Raw genomic sequence first — 27,827 nt, 5'->3', positions numbered from 1 at the left:
ATAATTAAAGAGAAACTTAGGTGAATGCAAGGCAACATTATGATTAAACTTCATGGGATTCATTCCTCATAACTTTACATATCACGTATTTACATCATAACACACTCATAACACTAATAGAAATAAAAACAGCTCTATGCCCTTAAGAATGGTGTCACCAATCTATCATAGGGCAAGAAAAGCATTCATATCTCTTGGGTTACTTAGACTTCACCCAGAGATGCTATGATAAGAAGACTAATTGATCACACCATGGACACAATATTCATTAACAATTTCAACCAACCACCACCGGTTATCTCACTTTTAAGACCAATTGGACTCAAAGTTATACTCTGAAAATGATCACATAATTCCCCAAGAAAGTTTACATTAAACTTTACAAGCATATAAGTCATTTCTCTCTTATTGACATTTTAACAAACATGTGGAGTGCTTGAAAAGCAAGAGCTTGAATAGATAAAATAACAACATATGTGAACAAGCCCAATGCACCAATTCATCACCAAACACATCACTAGCAATCATATTAACCAAATTAAATCACCTATCACTCTATTAAGCAAACAAACCTCAAGTGGGTATTTCAACAAGCACATGGTGTGCACTAGTGTATAGAAAGAAGAATTTTACAATTTAGCATTTGATACAAGTCACACATTCAAAAATCTTTATCCCAACAACCACTTTCTACTAAAGTAAGCTCAAATGAATCAAATTCAAACCAAAAGAAACCATGGAATGTGATCATTATTTGTATGTTAAAGATCATACCTTGTAAGCTTACTTAAGAGAGGAAAGTGATGAAAAGAAAGTCCAATATACTTATCCGGGGTTTCATTCTTGAGGCACCCATTCTAATTTGTGCAATCACTTACAAACCACCAAAAATAAGCTAAAAATTGAATTAAAAACATTAGAGAACATCAAGAAAAATTTCTTGGGTTGCCTGTCAAGAAGAACCTCAGTTAAAGTCGCGGCACAACATCTTTTGCCTATTTATTTATGTCTCAATTTAGAAGATTTGAATTGACGGCCCAACTTTAGATCAATATATCTTCGAGGTACTTTGGAAAAATGTGAGGACACAATGAAATATTTACTATCTAGCCACTTTGAATACTTAAACAATTTACCCAACTTCACATCAAACTTTTTGATAGGCTCATTTGGTAACGATGAGAGCATCAAGAATTCACTTGTTATGCACTGAATTTGCATTTATTCACCTTTAAGTGATGGGCTTTATTTTGACCTTTGGGAATGAAAACTCTAAAATATAGGGATTTTCCTCCTCTTCTCTAAAATTCATCATTTGCTTGGGTGGTTCGATTTTCATCACATCCACCAAGCATAATGTTGAAAAGTAGTTTGAGTAAAGTCTTCTCCCTACTTCTGGGGTTGCATCCTTCTCGGAATTCTCCCTCCAAAATGGACTAGAGACATCATAAAGGATTTGCTTAGCTTTTTCTTTCGACTAAAGTACCATTTTCTTAATCTTAGCATCATTTCTCATGTTTGGTTCAGTTGGTTTAGAAATCACCGAGGATTCATCAACATTGAGCTCATTTGGAAGAGTGGGTATACCCATGGTATTTGAAAAATTAGTCTCCATACCCACTCCTTCTATGATTTCACTTTTAATTTTACATTCCCCTACTGCTTGATGCATGAGATGTATGTTATCCCCTATTGTTTCCACCCGATCCAAGATAAGTAAAAGTATTGCTTCAATACTATTGTATTTGGCACGTTGTTCTTCTTTTTTCTCATAATAAGACCTATCAAACTCATAACAAGAACTAATATTTGGTTAGTATAACGAGGGGAAAGGACATTTGGACAATCGCTCCAATGTCCATCTCGACCACCACATAAGGAAAAATCATACCCCCAAGAGGATTGAGATAGCGCACACATCTCTTTCCAGAAAGCATATCCACAATTTTTCCAAAAGTGGGATCCACTACAATATGGACATGGATTATCAAGATAAGATTTCAAACCACCAAACTCATATTCATTCTAAGATGCCATAGTAATAAATAAACAAAAATAAAAATCTACCTAACACAAGGAACAAAAGAAAATCGCAAACAAATATTTACAAGTTTGGATTTATGTAAGTAAGCTAAAATTTCAAACTAACTTGATACGCCAAATTATTCCCTAGCAAGTATGCCATTTTGATAATGCTCACCCATACCACATGACGTAGTATATGGCAGTCGTTTTCAATATTTCAACTCTTGTGGAGGTCGAATCCACAAGGAGTGAAAGGTAGAAATCTAGTCTTATGGGTCTTAACACTTACTAAGAAATTACTCAAAGTGCGAGTAGAGTAAAAAGCATGATTTAAAATGTGTGTGTGTAGGGAGGGGGGGTGGGGGGTGGGTTGGATTTTGAAAGAGTTTGTATCAATAGTAACTCAATTTCACAAACTAAAAGATAATTGTAATTTAACTTTGATGTAAAGAGAATCTTGGGATTATGTCTACCTAAGGGACAATTAAGTATGGGTATGTGTAGATTTGGTGTACATGCTAGTTGGTAACAATATAGTAGGCTAGGTCTAGGATTCTTGAGGCTAGCTTGTCAATAAAACCTCAAGTATTTTACCTATTGAACCTTTAGGATATCTAACAAGTGTTTTATTTATATTCACCTAATACCTCATTGGGTATCCCTATTTCTAGGATAATACCCAAGATGTAGTTAACTTCATACTCACTCTTATGTCTAAGATAGTGAGAATTAGTAAACTAAATCCATTAATTGTCTACTATTGCTATTTTGCATATTTGGGGATTTCACCCACAAATCCCAATCAATTTAATCAAACAATAGCAGAACCCATTATTAACTAACTAGCATACACTCAAATACATCACAACCCACAATTTATTGCACCTTAGTTCAACATAATCCCAAGACTAAAAGATTTCTATACTAATGAAGAAAAGAAAGAAATATATACCAAAAGGATTGTTCAAGGCATCCATTCTTCACAAATACCAAAATCCAAATATTCAAATCAAATTATAATTCTTGCCCGATTTAGGGTTTCAATTTCAAATTCAAAGTATTGCTAGTCTCCAGAATGCCCAGGAAGAAAGGGTTTTAGCCTATGTAAGGATTTGGTTTCGGCTTGGTGAAATGACAAAACTGCCTTAGGAAAAATTCCTATTTAGTCACAATCGCGGTACCGCGACCGCGATGAGGACTTTGTATTGCGTCCTTTTGACCTTTTTGACTGACCACGATGGAGGCCTACAGAACGCGATCACGGTAATTGATGCTTGTGACTGGTTTAGGTCTTTCAGCTGCATTTTTTTCCCTTCTTTGGTCCCTTTCAGCTCAAGTACACGTCTTTCATTTTCCTAGCTTGTATGCTTGCAAAATATGGAAATTAGTGCATTTAATCACCACTTTGTCTCACTTATATCCTCAAATCATAGTTGTGTGCACAATTATGGAGTGCAAATGAGTGGTAAAATCACCACTCATCATCTAATAATTTCTACAACTGATCCTTGAATTCCTTCAACTTGGTTGGGGCCATCCTATAAGGAGGATCAAAAATAGGCTTGGTTCCCAGATCAACATCAATGAAAAATTAATATCACGATCCAGAGGCGTACTAAGAAAATCCGTAGGGAACACATTCATGAACTCACAAACAACACGAACAGAATCCGGAGAAGGGGGTGAAACACCACTAGTATCATGAATATGAGCCAAGTAAGATAAACTTCTCCTCTCAACCATTCTATGAGCCTAAACATAAGTTATGATCCTGTAAGAACCTGAATGAAGCACACCTTTCCAAGCTATCCTCGGCACACCCGACGAAGTTAAAGTCACGATCTTAGCAAAGTAATCTAGGACTGTATGATAAGGAGCCAACCAATCAATACCCAAAATAACATCAAAATCAACCATATCTAACACAAGAAAATTTACCTAAGTCTCACACCAGTAAAAGTCACAACACAAGATCGGTACACCTGTTCCACCACTAAAGAATCTCCTATAGGGGTAGATACATAAATAGGCATGGCAAGAGGGTCACTAACAGAATAAAAACTTGAAGAAAAATATGCAGACACATAGGAGAAAGTTGACCCGAGATCAAATAAAACAGAAACAAATCTAAAACACACAAGATCTGAAGCCTCTGCCTCAAGTCAGGCTGGTATTGCATAGCACTATCCACAACCACCAACCACTGAGTAGCCCCACTACCACCACCATGGGTTCTACTACCTTTGTCCATCATACCTCTGGTAGCACCCCTACCTCTCATAGTTGAAATAAGAGTAGCTCTAATCATACAACGGGGACAGTCCTTAGCCGCATGGCCAGTCTCATCACACATATAGCAAACTTTACAGCTCAACTTAATAGAAGAAGGTATCATAGGTCCCAAACGGCCACCCTGAAGTCCTCGACAAAAAGACCCACTACCCAAACTCTGCAAGGCTGCCTATACTAGTCTACCATGATAACCACGAGAACCTCAAAAATCTCTGCTACGAGAAGTGTTACCTCTGAACTCATCAAAATGGCTCAACGTCTTGGTGCCTTCTTGAGATGCTCGAAGAATACCCTTAGTCATCTTATCATAATCCACTATACTCTAGAAGGATGCTCTAATTACAACCATCTAAGACATGGACAACTAAATGGAAACATCCAATCCCTTCACACACTTCACAATCTTCTCAAACTCACTGTAAATACAAGTATCATAACATCTGGACAAGGCATAGAAGCGTGCCTCATACTCTGCAACAGTCATGGAACCCTGTTTCAGGCGATTAAACTCATCTCTTATACTATCCCCCAAACTATAAAGCAAGAATCTCTCCAAAAAGGCATTGGCAGACTGATCCCACACTATCTAGGGAGAATCAAGAGGTCTACAACCAACAAGTGACCTCCACCAATATCTAGCAGTATCTCTCAACTGATAAGTAGTATAAGCAACCCCATGTGACTCAAGTGAACCCAAATTATGTGACTTCTCTTGACAATAAATCAATAACTCATAGGCATCCTCGTCCACAACACCAATAAATCTAGGAAGACCCAAATGATTAAATCTCCCAAACCTCTTCTGATCCTTAAAAAAATAACTATACTTATAATAAGAGGAGGCATGGTAAATCTGGAGGGCTGAGATCCCATCTGGGGAGGTAACATAGATTAAGGTTGAACCTAAAATATAAGTAGGTGCAAATGGAGGATCCACACTCAAAACTAGAGAAACACCCGACATAACCAAAAGATAAACCTTTAAGAGGGTCAACAACCGTAATAACAACCCCTTCAAAACTGGGGCAGACAACTCTGATGAATTGGAATTTAACCTATACTTCAAACATGCTCAACCTAAGGCTCAGGAGAGAGTCCCTTAGCACTCCTTCTAGAGGGGGATGATCTACAGGCCCATCTACTCCTTCAAGTTTGTCCATGACTCGAGGCTCACCCTCTAGTTGAAGGCTTTGCATCTCTACTTTTGTAGGACCTAGTCAACACCATCTACATATAAAGAGTAAAACATAACTTAGAACACAAGGTATGAAGGAAATTTGCATGATAAGGAATAAAATAAGGGAAATTTTCCTAAAGACATCCTATAGCCTTTTGAATATAGATATAAATGTCTATGTACTAATCCACAAGACTCTATTAGACATCCCATTCTTACACCATTGAGATAAATGAACCTGGCTGCTCTGATACCGATATGTCATGACCTAAAATCAAGGGTCATGATAGCACTTGTAGCGGCGAATCTTGATAAGTAAGGCTATCATCCAAACTAATACACAAAGGGGAAAGGGACAGAAATAACCCCAAGGTAAGGCTTCTAGAGTGAAGTCGAACCATATAAGTATAATAAATCGAAAAGAATATAATCAACAATATAATCATAACACCTCAAAACCTGATGTCAATAGTATACAAACGTATCTAGTATGACTCAAATCCAAATAAAATACATAAGAAATCCAATAGATATAACTCTATCTTTGGAAACTTGTAAGGACATAGTCTAATAATAGAGAAAGATAGTAGAAGACATTCAGACACAAGAAAATCATCCACTACCTTGAAAGCTCCAATAGCCGCTCGATTCAAGCACCATGGGGTGCACTCAAACCTAAACCTGTGTCGAAAGGGTATAGTAGGAGTGAGTACGATCCAATTATACTTAGTAGGTATCATAGGCTGACCGAGCCAAGTAGAAAATAAGACATACAAAATACACACTAAGGTTACATCACCAATAATAAAAAAATGTCCCACAATGGTAGTCAACACCGCTTGCACTAACAGTTTTAATATATCATATATATTGAAACAACACCAAAAAAGACCACAAGTACACAATATACCACATATAAGTAGGACAAACAAGAACAATATACATATAAAATCATCAGGTACAAATATAAGAAGATAGAATAATTAGGTAAGTAACAAGTCAAAGTAGAAGTAACATCACATCACAAACATAATGAAGTAAACACAATAACCGTATACATCTACAAAGTTAAAGATTCTCAACGTATGACCCGTGGAGGGTTCATACACCTTTATATAATCCATATATCATATATCCTCCTCAGCAAATCCCTTGGGGAGTTTTTTACAAGATGTCACAATATATCCTCTCGGAACATCCCTCGGGAAGTGTTTTTAAAAGGAGTTATTAGTATTTCTCAATATTTTCATAGTGGTACCATTGTTTTATAAATGAGTATGATATGAGGATGTAATGCTCACAATCAATCATAATGAGTATTTCTACAACTAACCACATGATTTATTTCCACAACCAACCACATGATGTATTTCCACAACTATGGGAGCTAATATTTACTCATTATTTCCAACCATCCATGAATTTCCATATGTTTCATATGCCAATAAAGTATGAATACATCACAATACACAAATGGTACCAAAAATGCTTTTTCATCAATAAGATACATTTATTAACATAGGTACGAGGCAATCAATATCACAAAATATGCCATATGGTCATACATATCACAAATGTCTCAAAACCCATAATTATATCATATATAGGTCCCCTCACGGGCTTAATAGATTAAGGTAGTCAAATTCATAATTAATTCCAATCCCCTTAACATGCATTTGGTATCAAAATTAACTTCCAGCCCAGTCTGAAAGAGTTAAGCTATAACCTACCTTGAATGCCAAAATCGATCTGCTACACATTAATATCGAAGCCCTACTCCTCACGAACGGACCCAAAATTAACTAAAACATCAAATTATAGAATCTACGCATCTAAAGGAAGCCAACGACACCCATACTATCTAGTTTCAAGTCGGGGTCAGAACGGTCCCCCAAAATAGGTTTTCAAAAAGAATGGGTAAAATCATAACTTTATTTCAAAGATATGCTCCTCTTATTTGTAGGAGTATACATATGAAAATCCAAGAAAAAACGAGTTAAAAATGAGGTTCAAATTGATGAAAAATTATTTTTAAACTTTCCTGGATAAAATCTTTGAAATCTATTTAAAAGTCAAGAATCAAAGTTGTTTAGAAGATGAAATTAAGGAAAACTAGTATTTATTGGATTAGGAACATTACTCAAGTGAAAAGGAGTGAATTTGGGGTTTAATATGAAGAATAGAATTTTGGGCCTTCGGGGCCAAAACCCCCAATTTCCACTTTCAAATTCTAATTAAAACAAGAATCTAATGTATAGATTGAAGAAATTAGCTGAAATGAGTGAAATGGAGCTTACGCAAGCTTAGAAATAGAGAAAGTTGCTCAAAACCATGAAACCCTATGCTCCAAGTTTAAAAAATGGTGAAAATGATGAAACTAGGTATATATACACCCACGTTTTGCGATCGCAGACCTCATATCGTGATCGCGGTGCCCTGACAAATAAAAGTGTCGCGATCGCAGTACCTTGATAGACGGAGGTATTGTGATTACGTACAAAGGTCGCAATCGCAGCATCACCTCTGCTGGCCCAATCATAATCGTGGAACTTAGTTTCCGATCACTGGTGCACCAACAGGGGATTTGGTTCAATCCAAGTCCCTGCGGGCCCCTCGAGATTCATCCAGAATCCCGTGAACACAAATGAACTATGCAACATAAAATTTGGTACTCTGGCTCAATGGTTATATGAACTATGCAACATAAAATTTGGTACTCTGGCTCAATGGTGATATCAAAGTTTTGACAAAATATCATTTTCAGAAAGTTGACCCCCAAAACTCAAAATCACAAATTTTTAAACCGAGGGTCAAAATAAGATTTAAATGCCATAAAACCCCACCAACCATGTTACCACCCTAAAATTGATATTTCGGATCTGCTGGCACAGTCCATTTTACCATCTATTGCATGGATCAAAAGATATCAATTGAAATCAAATATAAGGCTCTCCAAGCCACCAAAAACCATAATATTGTACAAATGACACCAAAATGCATTGGGAAATATACCAATTAACCCACACCCCAAAAATACCACAATGCAACTATAGGGAGGGGTAAAAATAGTAAAATTACACAAAAACACATATTTCATCAAAATTTAGGTTGTTACAATATATATATATGTATATAGCAAAATCTAACCCATATATCTTAAGGAACCATCACGCTATCCCAAAATCATGATGATCACTCAAGAACCCCAAATGAATATCAATACAAATGGTCCATACAAGGAACCATATATACATATATATGTGTGAGTATATATGTATATGTATGAATGTGTATGTATATAACAAAATTTAATCTATGTCTCCTAAGAAACCATCACACTCTCTAAAAATCATGGTGTGCACTCATGCTAATGGTTTTATGGATTCCCACTAGCCACAACCTACAGAGGATGAGCTCATTATATTACTAAATCTACTAAACAACTGGTGTCTTGCCATGCTTAACCCAAACCAAGCATTATGCCACCTTATATCAACATTCCCACCCTTATACCAACTCAAATCCATAATTCATTCACAATAAACATTTACCAAATCAACTCATAACAATAACCCAGTACTATTTACAAGTATAACCACATCATAGTTAAAATCAGCAATGCTTGCATATCAACAGATCCTTTTATCAAGCTTGTATAAGTTACCAATTTCTACACTTGTATTCAAGACTCAACAAGTACATCATTCATTAGGCATATTTTACAGCTAAATAAAAAATAATCAATTAGATATGCACACATACAATTAAACTGAGCCTTAACTCCAATTTAACCATAATCTACTTCAATCCAAGCCTTGTAATGTTCTAAATGACTTAAGCCTTGACATTTCTTGTAGTCTAGACTTGATCTCGGTCTAAAAAACAAACATATAATAAATCAACAAATTTTCTACCAATTCTAGTCATTATAACCTAATTTCATAGCCTAAATGCCAAGTTCGGGCGCAATTTTCTCATTCTAGGGTTTTCTACCCTTTACCTCACTCAAATTTCCCGTAAAGAAATATGAAAAGGATTATTTTTACTCTTATGTCATGACTCAAATCCATTGTAAGTGGCACTAACACTAACTACTAGGGGGAGAACTATCTAACCCCAAACAAGCAACCCAATAATTAGCCAAAATAAGGCAAACAGTTGTTTTGCATTAAATAAAATAATGTCATCAACAATGTAAACAATAACCATAGGAAATAATCAAACACCTAAACAATCCCCTAGAATTTGAAAGTCATTATACCCAAACACTACAAATGTCAATAAAAGGGTTTGACCCAAAAACAATTGGAAATGTCTAAATCCAGAACAATGGACCAGAAACTAAGTGAAGAACTCATGGCATCCTGGAAGATATAGCTCACCCTTGAATTCGAATGCTATCTGCTATATAGCTGAAGTCTTGAAACAACCTTTGGAAAATTCTTTGTACTCAATAAAAATAAGAGCATGTGTAGTACAGTACACAAAATAATAGTATTGTCAGGTTCATTGACCAACCCAGTCACGACCCAATTTCCTCAGGTCATGATGGCACCTATCATAATCCATTAGTAGGCAGGTCAACCCATAGTTCAAAATGGCTAGTTATGGATTACTCAATAATATAAGAAAAAGAATGCAAAATATATGAAATAAAGATTAATACATAGAAGAATCCCAAAACATAGTGGTATCAGTACAAGAGCTTCTAAACATAATAAAAGTAGAAAAGTGACATATCAAGAGATATACGTTGATACAACTTATCTTCGAATATAGCTTAGAGACTAGTCTACTACATAAGAGAGAGATAAGTAATTCTTCGAATGTCATTAGCGCACTCTAAGTCTCTGAACCAGGGTTGCTCTGCATGATGCACATATCAACAATAATAACCAGTACTATGATCTGCAAGTTGCAGAAGTGTAGTATGAGTACCAAATGAACAGTACTTTGTAGGCTACTACCAACTGAGCTCCAAGGATAAAGCAGATACATACAATATATAAGTAGAATGAAAACTACACCCAACAGTCCAAAAATTACATGACAAGTCAATGAGATAATAAGGAACAACTATCTTGTTCACGTCCAAGAGTCTAAGATAATAAAACTAAGGAAGTATCGGGGTGAACTATCTTGTTCTAGCTACATTCAATATATGTCAACGCTATAACGTATATCCCAAGCTAGTATATGAATAAAGAGAGAAAGCAATTTATATATATTAATATACAAGGTGAAGAAGTTACTATACAACATGAACAACCAAGGAAGGGATATACGGTAGTATCATAGCTTTATATAGCTAGATATATATAGGTATATATATATATATATATAAACACCAGGTCATCTCAAATCATAACCTATATCATCATATTCTTATTTTGATACATCATTATAATAGAATCGGGATTAAATACTATTATACTCGGGGTTTATAATCCATATGGCTAGACATGAAATAATTGTGCATAGTAATGCAATCATAACATAGGAGAGGCCGAAGATATACCTCAAATCCTGATACTAGATCAAAGACCAATCTATCATAAGCAAGCCATAATAATTATCATACCATTGAAAACAACAATATCAATAACAACGTGAACAACTAGCTTCTCCAGACAACCAAATACTTATCTGAGCCTATGCGTACCCCCACCACCGTAGGCTCAAAAGGTTCAATCAACATACAACACCACAAGGAATATTATTCACCTATATCTATGCAACCGCTCCATACCAGCTGATAGACATAGGTGCATACTTATGATAGGCAATGCACATGCAGAAATGAATGCAAAGTACACAATCAATGTCACAAATTATCATAACTATCCTCATCAGGATAATCATCATCGTAATCAACCTCCGTCCTTGCCGGGTATCAATATATAATCAATATATCCTCCGGCCTTGCCGGGTATGAACATCATCACAATAGTATCTGCGGTCTTGTCAAGTACCACAATTATAATAATAGTATCCTCTAGTCTTGCCGAGTATCAATATCATCAAAATAATATCCTCTAGATTTTTTAGGTATCAATATCATTATAATAGTGTCCTCCGACCTTGCTGGGTATCAATATCATCATAATAGTATCCACCGGCCTTGCCGGCTATCAATATCATCGTACAATATCCTCCAACCTTGTCGGGTATTAACATCATAGCAATAGTATCCTCCAGTCTTGTCGGTATCAATATCATCATAATAGTATCCTCTGGCCTAGTCGGGTAACAATATCATCACAATTACCATTACCGAATAAGATACACTAAAATACTCATAAACCTACATATATCACCTGAGAATATCTATCAACTCAATACTTCCCAACTACTTATTATTGGTTAACCAACACTTATTATAATAGAATATCTAGTTCACTAGTTATTACATAACCTCTAGTTATTAGCCTAAACATTATCCTTCACTTAATCTTTACTCACGGGATAGAAACTAACCACTAGTTATTAAATACCCAACATCTATCATCTAGTCAAGTCTTATTACTAGACTAAAACCGCCATTTATCCACCATCTATTATTATCAACTAATTATCCTATATCAGTTAATAATTACTAGACAACACGTTACTACTTGACACCTAACCATCTTTTATTAACTAACACCATTCATTAACTAACCATTGTTAGCTACCATGTTTCAACTAAGCAAGATTCATTAACTAATACATTAGATTCCTAGCCATCAAGTGTTATAGTCCCCTAATAGACAAGTAGTTACCACATAGCTTAACCGTATAACAAGAAGAGCAGTCATAAGATCACATTTCAGCTATAATCATATCATTTATGGTAAATAATCATGAACATACCAAATCTATGTATGCCATCACCAATATTCAATCAGTGGAATAATAAACATCATACCACATCTTTCTCCATCCCATACCGAAGAGATGTGTATACAAACATATACATATTCATATTCATAAACTGTAATAACATATTTATAATGATAAACAGTACTCGGCTATTTAATCAATATCATAAAACGACCCTTGGCCCATTAATTTATTCAAAATAATTACAACATCATCATCACAGCCTTAGGCCCATACATATATCCGGGACTCATATCAATAATCATATTTTTAAGCAGTAGCATATCTCTAATCATCTAACATATAAGATGCATCTCACATATAGGAGACATAATATCAATAAGCATGTAATAATCTATCACACAAGAGGCATCCCACATCTAGGAGGCATAATATATATATAGCCATGTAAACATCTCTTACACAAAAGGCATCTCACATCTAGGAGGCATAATATAGATAGACATATAATCATCTCTCACACAAGAGGCATGTCATATCTAGGAGGCATAATATATATAGACATGTAATTGTAAATAGGATATCTTATATTAATAAGCCATACATCATGACTATGAAGAATATCACTTCTCTAGGCTAAATTACATATCCAAGAGGAATATCATCTCTATAGGTCGAACAATTATGTCTAAAGAAAATAGCAACTCCATAAGCCAATCATCAAGTCTAAGAGGAAATATCATCTCTATAGGCTAATCATCACGTCTAAGAGGAAATAGCATCTCTATTGGCCACATAACATATCTAGGAGGAATATCATCTCTAAATGCCCAATATCACTTCCACTAGGAGTATCATAATCAAAACTCAGAAGCCACTATCTGCGAATATCAATACAAGTTACCAGTGAAAAAGTAACCTTATTCTAAGGTTTACTAGCCTCATCTATGTCTAACATCTGCACTAAGTCCACAAGACTTAACACAAGCTTAGGCCTAAGTCGGCCGAGCGATCCTACTTCTAATCCATAATTTCCATAATTAGGCATACTAAGCCCCAAACTAGGCTTAGGTATCTAGTTCATCTTCTAGATGTCAAGTAAGTTATATTCAAGCCTAAGATAGCAAATTTGACTAGAAACAAGGGTACTCAAGTCAACTCTACCCAACTAACAATTTAAAAACTACCACACTAGCCTAATAAGGCTAACTATACAAATTATGCTTCAAAAGCTAAAACCATATTCAAAACATAGCATTATATCATATCCATGCTATAACTAATCTAAACTAAAGAGGGAAGGCAATAGGATACAAAAGGGTTATAAACATGCCATCTTATGGGTCCAAAACCCTAATTTAATTTCCAAATATCTACAATTAAGGCCAAATTATCCTACTCATAATCAAGCCTAACATCCATATTTACACGCAACATATATCACACATCATTTATGAAGAAAAGTAGACAAAAGCCTACCTCAATGCTAAACTAGAAAACCTCACATCATGCACCACATGTTCGTCTTCACTTTATAATCCTCAAAATGCCATCACATATCGAAACCATAATCTACTTATCTATATGAGTCTAATTATACCCATATTGCACTATTATGCTTCGGGTCAAAAAATGACACCAAAACCCAAAGTGGATCCCACATACGAGAAATGAGTTTTCGAGACAATCCCAATGTTCACACATGAATAAGGAATCATAACCCTTAAAGAATGGGTGAAAACTAAGCATACTTTGGGATAAAATTAAGCCCTAAGCTAAATTATGGTTTTGGGTCTAAACTAAGAAATTCAAGCATGAATTCTAGAAATTCTTACCTTAATCTTTAAGATAATCATGATACAAGATGATAATTAAGCTCCCAAGTCACCCCCATGACCAATTTTGAGTTATTACCCTTATTTTGTGGTTTCTAGGCCTGAATGGTGAATGGGAAATACCCCAAACGCATCTTGGGGCCTTTATATAGCCCCTACAGGTACTCAATTGTTGCAATCGCAGTCCTACCGGTTGCGATCGTACTACTCGTGATCACACACTTTTGGCGACGATCGCGGTTCCACCAGATGACACAAACTCAAAAATAAGTTTTTGACCCTCGGAACTCATCTGGAATCCAAAGAATATGATTCAATAGTGAATTTTGAGTGTAAACCATATTTCAAATCCATTGGAATCATCAAAACTTTCTTTGAAGATTTTTTAGGAAAAAAGTGGGGCCCACACCTATGGTTTCATCACTTTTCATAAAATTTACTCAATAGCCCAAAATAAGTTCGGGAACCTTAGTACCTTAACCAAGGGTCTCCCTAGCCTAAAATAGATGCTCTAGATATGATGGTGAAGTTGTATTATCAATTAGAGGTCATTTTACTCAAATGTGGGTCCGACACCCATTCTTTCTAATTTTCAACTTTTCAACCAATAGGTCTTAATAAGCTTGGGTGCATTAGGGCCCGAGCCAAAGGTCTACTCAAACTAAAATTGATATTCTAGATTTGCTGGCATAGTTGGAATTTGCATTCGATATTATTTCACTAAAGTTTTTTGTTGGTGACCGTTTGGAACTAGCGAAGACTTCAAAACAAGGAATATGCTCTAAAAATTAAATGAATTGCCCAGTAATCGAACCGTCGGTACTAGCAAGTCATAAATGACTTGGGGAGGCTATGGAGAAACTCAAACCGTGAAGGTAAGCATGACTATGGCAAATGACCTAAAGGGTCATTACAATATCCACTACTAAAGGACTTTCGTCCTTGAAAGTCAACGGATAGAATGAATCTCAAAAGCATGAAAAGATGAGGTACTGGGCTCACATGCTTTAAGAATGACTGCCTAGATAACCTCAGCAATGAGAACACTTGCAAGGGATTTCGCCATAGGTATCCCTTTTTCAACCGGCACTCTTATTCTACTTCCAAAATAGCCAACTCAACTTAACCGCTAACTGGCCTCCAATTGAATTGAAAAGGCTAATGCACAGATATTTGAATCACATCACTCTGTTATCATCCCTATATACACATAAATCAATAAAGGATCATCCAAGCCAAAAGCAAACCAAGACATGAGTCATAAAACCAACTCCAAATCCAAAAATAACCTCCCTTTATATTTTTCCACCTGCTATCTGCTCTAAGCCAGGAGAAAAATCACTTGAGTCTCATCCATAGAGTCTCATCATAGAGAACTCAAAGAGCTGAAGTTAATCCACTGAAAGCCCAAATGGAAAACATGAGATTAAGCTCATAAGGCATTATCTGGGCATACAAATGGAGATAATTACGAAATGCAATTTATGCCAAAGCTGTAACCAATACGGATAAAAATCAAACTAAATCCTTAAAATTGAAGGTATAACTACTCATCACTGAATATTGCACTATAGGATGTCTCATCCACCGAGAATGAAGGCGTACTAAATCCAACTTGAGAATGTTACCCTCGCTAAGTAAATTATCCAAAATTCCTAAACAAAACTGAAACTCAACGTCAAAACTAAAATAACCAATATGAGACTCCTGGGCTATTATCTAAACACTAATCAACTATAATCCAACTGAAGTCTAAAAGACCAAAAAGGCAACCACAGAGTAGCCTCAACTATCCTATAAATGAAATTCAAACTGAAATAAGTCGAAAATAAAGGTTGCACAATAGCTCTACAACACCAAGCTAAAATCTCAATATCAAGGCTGAATCGCTCAATCTGAAATATCTATATCAAAACTAAAAATGGGTAGGCATTAATTCTCCAAATCTATCATACTTCCAAATCACCATTCCAAGGAGTCAAAATTAAAAACTGGGCTAATAAGGCTATATCAATGTCAGCTATCTCAAATCGACTCTAGTATCCAGATTTGACATATTTGAGATAAATCATACCAAGCCATAATCGAGACATATCTAAAGAGAAAATCACCATAGGACTAACCACTGACTGATAACACAAGCAACCAACTCTATATCGACTGGAGGGAATAAAATATAGCCACAAAATAAGAGTTATGCCAAAGGAAAAATCACTGGCTGAAAATGCATTTAACCCACTCCATATCCACTGGAGGGCATGATTTACCCAAATATACTCAAAACTTCTCAAGGTTAAAAACCACACCAGTGAAGGCAAAAACTTTAGCAACTTGGAGAAATGCAACTTAAGCTGGGAATTAACCAATGCAATACTCCATCTAGGCAAAGAAAAAGCCATAGGTTCATATCATCGAGGAGAATTACTCCACCAAGTCTTACTAGGCCAAATAAATGCTAAAATGAGGATTTAATGAAACCACCCAAGAACAACATTATCAAAGAAAAAAATACTAATCTCAAAACTAATGTCAGAGTCGAGGCCATCACTAGAGTACCAATAGCTTGAGATAAAGAGTTTTTAATTTCCAACTTAAGAAGTGATCACAGAAAAGACCATTTCCCTCTAAATGTCTAACATCACTTAAGGAAAAACCATATCACAACAACAAAGAAGTATCTAATATTCACACTAACAACAAAGCAAACTATCCCAAGGGTACGGACCCAACATACCAATGAGATGAATCACGATATCTCAATATCAACATCAAAATTTCTATCGAATGATAAAATAGCCAAAAACAAAGTACGAACCTCAAATTGGTCCATCTCACAAATAGGTTATACCGGAAGGGATAGCTAAAACAAAATCCTTCATAACCCAAGAGGTAAGTCTAAGGATCTTAAACTCAAAAATAAGCAACATAACTAAATTACCAACTCAAAATCCATAAAAACCATGGAAGGTCACTTACTTTGGATACAACAGATCCAGTAATTAATCTAATACAACTAACCAAGAGGGAACACAGTCAACCTCACTGTGATAGGGGAAAGAAATCATCAAATTAAGTTATATCTACTCAAGCCACCAAATAGTATTAGAAGAAAATGAAAGTCTAACTAGATAACGCTAGTCTATTCAACTACCCAGCGAGAATAAAATTCATCATATAAAAATATCTACTAATAACATCAAGTAATATCAATAACCTCACACAGTGGTAGCAATAGCAACAATAATATCAATATCAACATATTGAACAGGCAGTACCAAAGTGAATATTAATATCATGTACCACGGCCACAATAGGGCTAATGTGCCAAGATGAATGGGACTCAAACCCAATACTACACCAATAGGGGAAATAATTAATATAGATCTACTCCATCCAATACTAAAAGAAATAAACCACGAAGTAGTAACATAAACATGAATTCAACAATAAGGGACATAATGACCGATATAAATTCATCAAGGTATCTAATAATTAATGGGTATGAAAACCCCTATACACAGAATAAGAGATATGTGAGAAATAAAAGCACACCAATTATAGTGACATTCACAATCACATTCCTGACGGGCATAAAAAAAAATCTGAATGGGTCTAACTCAGATCGACCAATTGAATCATCAACTTAGACACCAAGCACACCATCTCTAACTGAAGATTCCACAACATCATGAGCTAGTATAAAGAAGATTAAAGACTGGAATCTCATGTCAGGGACACTTCCTAGATTAGTAATCGGTCTCTTTGCAGTTGTAGCAATTCTTGAAGTATTAATATGGAGAGAACATAATTTGAGCCCAAATGGATGACCAACTGATGATGAGAGAAATTCATAAAATTATGTCCAAACTTTTAAAATCATAGCCTATCTTAAGAACTCTAGGCTATCGAGAAATACTGGCTAACTCTAGCTAATCACCTATCTCATATCAGGGGCATTATTTAAACCAATGTCTCATCATAACACAACCAAACCAAGATCCTAGAATACTTCGAGATACTGTCCCTCATAATACAAAATGGTCGCCATAGCCCAAAGAACTATACCACACTCCGCAAGTCTGATGGGAACTCTTCCTAAATCCTTTTTGGTTGCCACTGAAGATCTTCTATATCCATCCTTGACCCCCTCTTCTGATGTTGTGCTAAAATTTTAGAAACGTATATTGGAGTCTTATCCATATTTATCGACAATATTGCATCGTCCTTCATGGATTGAATAGAGTCAAAGAATGTGTTCAATGTTCAGAAAAATGTGGACACACAATAAGGAGTCATGAAGTGAATTTCCAAAAATGTCACTGTAGCCTCCTGAAGATAGGTTACGGATAACTTTGCAGCGATCCACATAACTCTACAAACACTTAGCTCTTGTACTAATACACCAGTAAAACCTAGGCTCTTATACTAATTTGTCACAACTTAATTTCCTTAGGTCATGATGGTGCCTACCACAACCCACTAGTAGGCAGGCTAACTCGTAGTCTAGAATGGCTAGTAACAGACTACTCAATAATATAAGAAAAAGAATGTAGAATATATAAAATAAAAATCAATACATAGAAGAATCCCAAAACCTAGTGGTATTAGTAAAAGAGATTTGAAACATAATCAGAGTACAAAAGTGAAATATCAAAAGATATATGCTGATATAACTTATCTCCAAATATAACTTAGAGACTAGTCTAATAAATAAGAAAGACATAAGTAATGCTTAGAATATCAAGAGCTCACTCTAAGTCTCTAAACAAGGTTTGCTTTGCATGATGCACACATCAATAATGATAACCTATACTATAATCTGTAGGCTACAGAAGTATAGTATGAGTACAAAATAAATGGTACTCAGTAGGCTACTGCCAACTGAGCTCTAAAGATAAAGCATATATATACAGTATATAAATAGAATAAAACTACACCCAAGAGTTCAAAAATCATATGACAAGTCAATGAGATAATAAAGAACAACTATCTTGTTCATGTCTAAGAGTCTAACATGATAAAACTAAGGAAGTGTAAGGGTGAACTATCCTGTTCTTGATATATTCAATATACGTCAATGATATACCATATATCCCAAGTCAATATATGAATAAAGAGAGAAAGAAAAATATATATAGTAATATACAAGGAGAAGAAGTGACCACACAACATGAACAACGAAGGAAGGAATATACGGTAGTATCATAGCTTCATATAGCTAGACATATATAGGTATATATACATATAAACACGAGGTCATCTCAAAGAATAACCTATATCATTATATTCTCATTTTAAGACCTCAATATAATAGAATTGAGATTTAAATACCATCATACTCAGGGTTGCTAATCCATATGGCTAGACATGAAATAATCATGTATAATAATACAATCATAAGATAGGAGAGGCTGAAGACATACCTCAAATATCGATACCAGATCAAAGACCAATCTATCATAAGCTAGCCATAATAATGATCATAACAATGATAATAAAAATATCAATAATAGCATAAATAATTGGTTACTCCAGAAAACCAAATACCTAGCTGACCCTATACGTACCCCTACTGCCCTAGGCTCAAAAGGTTCAACAAACATACAATACACAAGGAATATTCTTCATCTATATTTATGCAACCATCCCATACCGGCTGATAGACATAGATGCATACTGGTGATAGGCAATGTATATGCAGGAATGAATAAAAAGTGCACAACCAATGTCACAAATCATTATAACTATCCTCATTAGGACCATTATCATCATAATTAACTTCCGTCCTTTCCAGGTATCAACATATCATCAATATATCCTTCAGCCTTGCCGGGTATCAACATCATCACAATAGTATTCTCTGTTCTTATCGAGTATCACTATCATCATAATAGTATTCTCCAGCCATGCCTGGTGTCAATATCATCACAATAGTATCCTTCGGCCTTATTGGGTATCAATATAATTATAATAGTGTCCTTCGTCCTTATCGGGTATTAATATTATCACAATAGTATCCTATGGACTTATCGGGTATCAATATCATTATAATAGGATCCTCTGGCCTCGCCGGGTATCAATATCATCACAATTTCCATTATTGAATAAGATAACTAAAATACTTAGCAATACAGATATCACTAGAGAATATCTTTCTAGTAAATGCTTCCAAACTACTCATTATTGGTTAACTAACACTTATTATAATAAAATTACTAGTTCACTAGTCATCACAAAGCCTCTAGTTATTAGCTTAAACAATATCCTTCACATAATCCTTACTCATAGGATAGAAAGTAACGACTAGTTATTAAATTAACTATATCTATCATCTAGTCAAGGTTTATCACTAGACCAAAACTGCCATTTATCCATAATTTATTATTATCAACTAATAATTCTATATCCGTTAATAATTACTTGACAAAACTTTACTACTTGTTACCTAACCATCTTTTATTAACAAACACCATTCACTAACTAACCATCATTAGATACCATGTTTTAACTAAGGAATATTCTTTAAATAATACATTAGATTCCTAGCCATTAAGTGCTATAGTCCCCTAATAGATAAGTAGTTACCATATACTTTAACTGTATAACAAGAAGAGCAGTCATAAGATCACATTTAGCTATAATCATATCATTTATAATGGTAAATAATCATTAACATGCCAAATATATGGATGCCATCACCTGTAAGACCCCGTAAAGTTTCCTTGTAGTTTGAGCCTTAGAGCATGTCAAGTAAAGTGTAATTCTGGCCCTAAAAAATTAATAAGAGACTTCCTAAGTGATTTGTATTTAAACCATATAGAATTTTCTTAAATTTAATTTTTTTCATGTAGAGAATTGAATTAGCTTTCGAATGATACCAATTTTAGCCAAATCCAGCATTAGGTGAGAAGTTATAGCCATTTTAATAAGAGTTGTCAGAACCGCCCAGGTGCGACGGACGATCTGACGAATCGTCGAGTCTGCAACATACCTTCGAGTCTATGACAGACCATATTTTGGCCTATTACAACCAAGGTAGTAACTCCCTTTCCTAGCCCAAGTACAACGGCCAGGATGACGGACTGTCAAAGATGTGATAGACCATCGCCACTGAGGCAGTATGGTCTCATTCTGGCCAACATGCGATAGATTATCCAACAGAACATCAATACTACAATGGATAATCTCTTCAACCATCACACTAAGCCAGTGTGTTCTTTTTCTGTTCGATGTGCGATGGATGTTCCTACAGATCATCAGACTAGTGATGGACCATTGCAGCCCCTGTTTAGTATTTTTAACTCATTTTTAAAAGTTCTGGTCTTTTCCACTCTTCTATCAACTAGATATATTCCAAGTGAAGCAAATGGCTTCATTCATCATCCAAAACACAAGAGAGCTAGGGTTTCTCCTTCAAGATCAAATTTAAAACCCTTCTCCAAGAAATCCAAGAAATCACCATAGATTATAAAGGGTTGCTCCTACTTGCCTTTAAAGGGATAAGGTCTTTTATGTCTAGGTTACAAAATAGTATTGGTAACAGGCCCCGTTACCCTTCTTGTGCTAAGTGTGGTTGGGATCATCCCGGTGAGTGTTTCGCAGATTTGAGGGGTTATTTTGGTTATGGAAAGCAAGGCCACATACTTAGAGATTGTCCGTGTTCTAGGAAGAGGACTAGAGATGCCTGACCTTAGGCACAGAAGACTAGTACACTAGCTTCTATCCCTCATCCCACCCCTATTTAGGGCACTTCATCTAGCACTGCTGGCGGTCAGGGCCAGAACAGATTTTGTGCCTTACCATCCTGCCAGTAGTAGGAGGGCTCTCCCGATGTTTTTACTGGTATGCTCCATGTTATTTGTCTTGATGTTTATGTTTTGTTGGACCCCAAGTCAAGTCTCTCTTAAATGACCCCACTTGTAGTGGTGAATTTCAAAATAAGTCCCAAAAAGATTCTTGAGCCTGTCCTAGTTTCTACGCTCGTAGCGGAGTCATTTGTCTTTAAATAAGTGTATAGAGATTGTCCTGTAACTATTCTTCATAGAGTCATACTTGCTGATTTGATAGATCTAGACATGGTGAATTTTGACCTTATTCTGGGTATGAATTGGCTTCATTCTTATTATGCATCTATAGACTGTCATACCCATGTAGTCAAGTTTCAGTTTCCTAATGAACCAGTTTTTGAGTGGTCCGAGAGTTTGGTATCTCCCAAGAGTCATTTTATCTCCTATCTCAAAGCCAAAAGGCTAATATCTAAATATTGTATCTATCTCCTAGTTTAGAGTCAAAGACACTAAGTCTGAGGCTCCAACTATTCAGTTTCAATATTTTTAATGAGTTTCCAGATATTTTTCTAGAAGATCTCCCAGGAATACCTCCAGGTAGAGAGATAGAATTTGGGATTGACCTTTATCCTGACACTCGTTCTATTTCTATTCCGCCATATCGTATGACACCTGCTGAGCTTAAAGATTTGAAAAGGAAACTCAAAGAGTTTTTAGACAAAGATTTTATAAGGTCCAATATTTCTCCTTGGGATGTACATTTTCTATTCGTACAGAAGAAAGATGGTTCTTTACGTATGTGCATTGACTATCATCATCTTAATAAGGTCACGATAAAAAATAAGTATCCTCTTCTGATAATTGATGACCTATTTGATCAATTGCAAGGTGCAAGTTATTTCTCCAAGATAGACCTTAGATCCAGCTATCATCAGCATAAAGTAAGAGAATGTGATAATCCAAAGACAATCTTTTGAAACTGCTATGGTCACTTTGAGTTTCTATTCATGTTTTTAGGGCTAACCAATTCCCCAGCAGCCTTCGTAGACCTTATGAATCAGTGTTTAAGCAATATCTTGATATATTTGTCATACTATTCATAGATGATATCCTTGCCAACTCCTGCAGTGAGCATGGTCATGCAGATCACCTTAGAATTGTCTTGCAAACTCTTAGAGGTCACCAGTTATTTGCTAAATTCAGTAAGTGTGAATTTTGGCTAAGTTCTGTAGCCTTTTTGGGTCATATTATTTCAGCTAAAGGCATTAGAGTTGATCCCTAAAAGACAGAAGCTATAAGAAATTGTCTAGACCTATCTTTCTATCTGACATTAGAAGTTTCTTGGGTCTAGCAGGCTACTACCACTGTTTTGTTAAAGATTTCTCTTCTATTGCATCTCCCATGACCCAGTTGACCCAAAATAAAGTTAAGTTCCAGTGGTTAGATTCCTGTGATAAGAGTTTTTAGGAGTTGAAGACTCAACTAACTTCAACCCCTATGTTGACTTTTTTTGATGGTACAGATGGTTTTATGGTGTATTGTGATTCTTCTAGAATTGGTTTGGGTTATGTGTTAATGCAAAGAGATAAGGTTATAGCCTATGCCTCTAGACAGTTAAATTTGCATGAGAAGAATTACCCAACCCATGATCTTGAGTTGGCTGCTGTGGTCTTTGCTTTGAAAATTTGGAGGCACTATCTTTATGGTGTTCACGTTAATGTGTTTACTGATCATAAGAGCCTACAGTATGTATTTACTCAGAGAAAGTTAAATCTTAGGTAGAGGAGGTGGTTAGAGTTGTTAAAATATTATGATATGAGTGTGTTGTATCACTCGGTCAAGGCTAATATAGTGGCAGATGCCCTTAGTAGATTGTCTATGGGTAGTGTTGTTCATGTAGAGGAAGGTATGAATGAGTTAGCTCGTGATGTGCATTGTCTGGCTAGATTGGGTGTTAGGTTACTTGATTCAGCTGAGGGAAGTACTTTGGTGTAAAGTAGTTCTGAATTCTCTTTAGTTTCAGAAGTGAAGGAGAAGCAAGATAGAGATCCTAGTTTGGTCAGATTGAAGGAGGCAGTTAAGGAACAAAAGGTATAGGTTTTCTCTCAAGGGGGAGATGGCGTGTTGAGATTGCAGGGTAGATTGTGTGTTCTGTGTGTTGATGATCTGAGGAAAAAGATTATGGCTGAATAACATAGCACACGGTATTTTATTCATCTCAGCACTACCAAGATGTATCGTGACTTGTGGGAAATCCATTGGTGGAATGCTATAAAGAAGGATATAGCTGAGTTTGTAGTAAAGTGTGCAACATACCACCAGGTTAAGTTAGAGCACCAAAGACCTGGTAGTGTGATGCAAGAGTTTGGTATACCTACTTAGAAATAGGAGGTGGTGAATATGGATTTCATGACAGGGCTACCTCTTTCGCTTCATCATCATGATTCTATTTGGGTTATTGTAGACAGGCTGACTAAGTCCGTGCACTTCTTGCCCATGCATACATCTTATACAGCGGAGGATTATGCTAGATTGTATATCCGGGAGTTAGTCAGACTACACAGAGTTCCCTCATCTATCATATTGGATAGGGGTACTCAATTTACTTCTCAATTTTGGAGGGCGTTTCAGCAGGGTCTTGGTATCCAAGTTCTATTGAGTTTCGCTTTTCATCCGTAGACAGATGGTCAGACTGAGAGGACTATTCAGACCCTAGAATACATATTGATGGCATGTTCTCTTGATTTCAAAGATAGTTGGGATGAGCATTTGCCATTGATAAAGTTTGCCTATAACAAGAGTTACCATGCTAGCATTGGGTTGGCACCATTTGAGGCCATGTATGGTAGAAGATGTAGATCACCCATAGGTTAGTTTGAAGTGGGTAAAGTTACCGTGATTAGGCATGATGTTGTGTTGAAGCTATGGAGAAAGTTAAGTTGATTAGATAAAGGTTGAAGATAGCTCATAGTCATCAAAAGTCATATGCCGATGTGAGGAGAAGAGATCTTGAGTTTGAAGTGGGTGATTTGGTGTACTTGAAGATTTCACCCATGAAAGGGGTGAAGAGGTTTGGTAAAAAGGGAAAGATTAGTCCCCGTTATATTGGCCCATATAGAGTCTTAATCCGTGTTGGCAAAGTAGCATATAAGGTTGAGTTGCCCATAGAATTATCAGCCGTTTATCCTATTTTTCATGTCTCCATGCTTAAAATGCATATTGGTGATTCCGTTGTGGTAGATCCTTTAGAGAATGCTGATATTTAGAACAATCTTTCATTTGATGAGATTCCCATTGAGATCTCAGGTTTTAAGATCCGTAGACTGAGGAACAAAGAGGTTCCCTTGGTCAAAGTGTTGTGGCAGAACCAGTCAGTGGAGGGCGCTGCTTAGGAGGCAGAAGTAGACATGTGAGCCAAGTACCTGCACCTCTTTTCCGCAAGTTTAGATCGATCCAAAGGTATTATTTTTCCTAAATTCAGCCCTTCTAATCTGAAGTTCAGTTATATATCTATTATTGTATGAGTTCTTGCAATTTTTGAGGTATTCAAGAGCTTAGAGAGAGATTTTGAGTCGTTTAGAAAATTGCTTCAGCCATGTGTACTTTGTTTTACCTTTGTTCCTAGTCTAACTAGAGACATTCGAGGATGAATGTTTCTAATTGGGAGATATTGTAAGACCCCATAAAGTTCCCTTGTAGTTTGAGCCTTAGAGCGTGTCAAGTGATGTGTAATTCTGGCCCTAAAAGACTGAGAAGATACTTTACAAGTTATTGGTATTTAAACCATATAGAATTTTCTTAAATTTTACTTTTTGTCATGTAGAGAATTGAATTATCTTTCCAACGATACCAATTTCGTCCAAATTCGGCATCGGTGTGAGAACTTATGGCCGTTTTACTGAGAGTTGTCAGAACTGCCCAGGTGCGACGGAAGATCCAACGAATGATGTGTGAGCAAAATCTAACACATTTAATGGTTTTTAGCTTAAAATAATTGTGAATTCTAAAGCAACTCTTGTTGTTTGGATGTATTTGCTCATGATATTGCAGTAAAAGGCTGAAGGAATAAAAACAAATGACATTGGAGCAAAAGAGTTGAAAATCTGAGCAAAAGAGAAGAAATCATGGCTGATGACCTCCGTGATACGTTGTCATCCTTGTGATAGCTTATAGGAGTTGGCATCAACCTTAACTAAAAACTTGAAGCCTGAGAAAAAATTCTGACGATGTTGGTAATAAGGTGTCAAGTTGGTGATAAGGCATCACGAAGGGCGTCAGCTTAAACCAGAGAATTGAGTTCGAAGAAGAAATCTAACAACGTTGGTGATACACCGTTAGATCGGTGATGCGGCGCCAGCTACATCGTCAGCCTAAGATAGTTTTTCAAGGCAACTGAAGCATTCTGATGCCATCCGTGATAGGGCGTTAGACTCTTGATGCGACGTCAACTTGGCGTCACCTATTCTAAGAATTTTATTAAGTTTTGTTTTTTTATTTCCTTAATTAGGCTTTAGTATAAATAGCATCTCTTAGGGTTTCACTCACAACTTCAGAAGCAGCTTTTGACGTCTTGTAACTTAGTAAAGGGGAGTTCACTTGTTTTTGACTCTCTTAACTTAAAATTCAATTTTCCATTTGATTTAGTTGTGGGAAATTCTTATTGTACCTGAAGGAGAAACAACTTTGAATTTCATCTTTTGTAAGTTCACTTGCTTGAAGTTATGAATTCAATCTTTGTTATCTCTTTGATCTTATGAGCAACTAAAAACCTACAACTAGGGTTGTGGGATCTATGATTATTAGTTCATTGATTTAATTGTTGGATTAGGGTTTGAGTGATTGTGGGAACGTCTTGAAATTCCGTTGTTTTAACTTGAATCTATTGGTTGCAAACATTAGGTTATGCCTTAAGTTCTATTTGCTTCTAATGGAGAAGTAGACTAGAGGTCGTGAATAATCAACAGGGACTTGGAAGCTACCAACCTTTTGTTTAATGATTGATGCCGTAACTGGATCAATCTACCCGAGATAACATCCGGTTAGAAATAGATATGTTATCTAAGTTCGAGAAATTAGATAATAAATTATCTGGTGAGGTTGAGAGATAAGTCAGATAGTATCATCGGTAGGGATAATCTGTTGTTCCCACCTATCATGAGAATCATGAACAGTTATTATTCAATGGAGATTAATAGTTATAGTGATCACAACCCTAGTTTCTTTATATCATTGATTCGAAATATTGAAATCTAAGTTTTGAGTTCTAAAATAAGTTGAAACGTTAGAATTTGTTTGATTGATAAAAACCCCTATTTTGTCTTTTCTTATTATTTATTTGAATTTGACTTGTAGCTATAGTTTCGAACTAGTTTAATCGCTACTCACATTGTTCCCTGTGGATTCGACCCCGACTCCGAAGTTGAGTAAATATATTGACGATGACCGCCTTACACTTATTTGAGGTGTAAGTTGAGCTTTATCAATGAACCATTGAGTCTGCGATGGATCATCGCTTGGCCCATCGGAACCAAGGTAGTAACTCCCTTTCTTGGCCCAAGTGAGACGGCTAGGATGACGGACCGTCAAGGCTGCGATTGACCGTCACTGAGAACATCGCCACTGAGGCAGTGTGGTCTTATCCTGGCCAACATGCGACGGATAATCCAATGGACCGTCAAGACTGTGATGGAACATCGCTTTGATTGTCACACCAAGGCAATGTGTTCTTTTTTTGACCGACGTGCGACAGACGATCTGACGGACCGTCAGACTAGTGACAGACTGTTGCTTCGACTGTTGCAGCCCCCGTTCAGTATTTTTAACTCATTTTTAAAAGGGATTTTCCATCTTTTCCACTCTTTTATCAAGAAGATATATTCTAAGAAAAGA

This window comes from Capsicum annuum, unplaced genomic scaffold (genome assembly GCF_002878395.1).
Source record: "Capsicum annuum cultivar UCD-10X-F1 unplaced genomic scaffold, UCD10Xv1.1 ctg2836, whole genome shotgun sequence".
Taxonomy (NCBI): Eukaryota; Viridiplantae; Streptophyta; class Magnoliopsida; order Solanales; family Solanaceae; genus Capsicum; species Capsicum annuum.
This window is presented reverse-complemented; position numbering follows the sequence as displayed.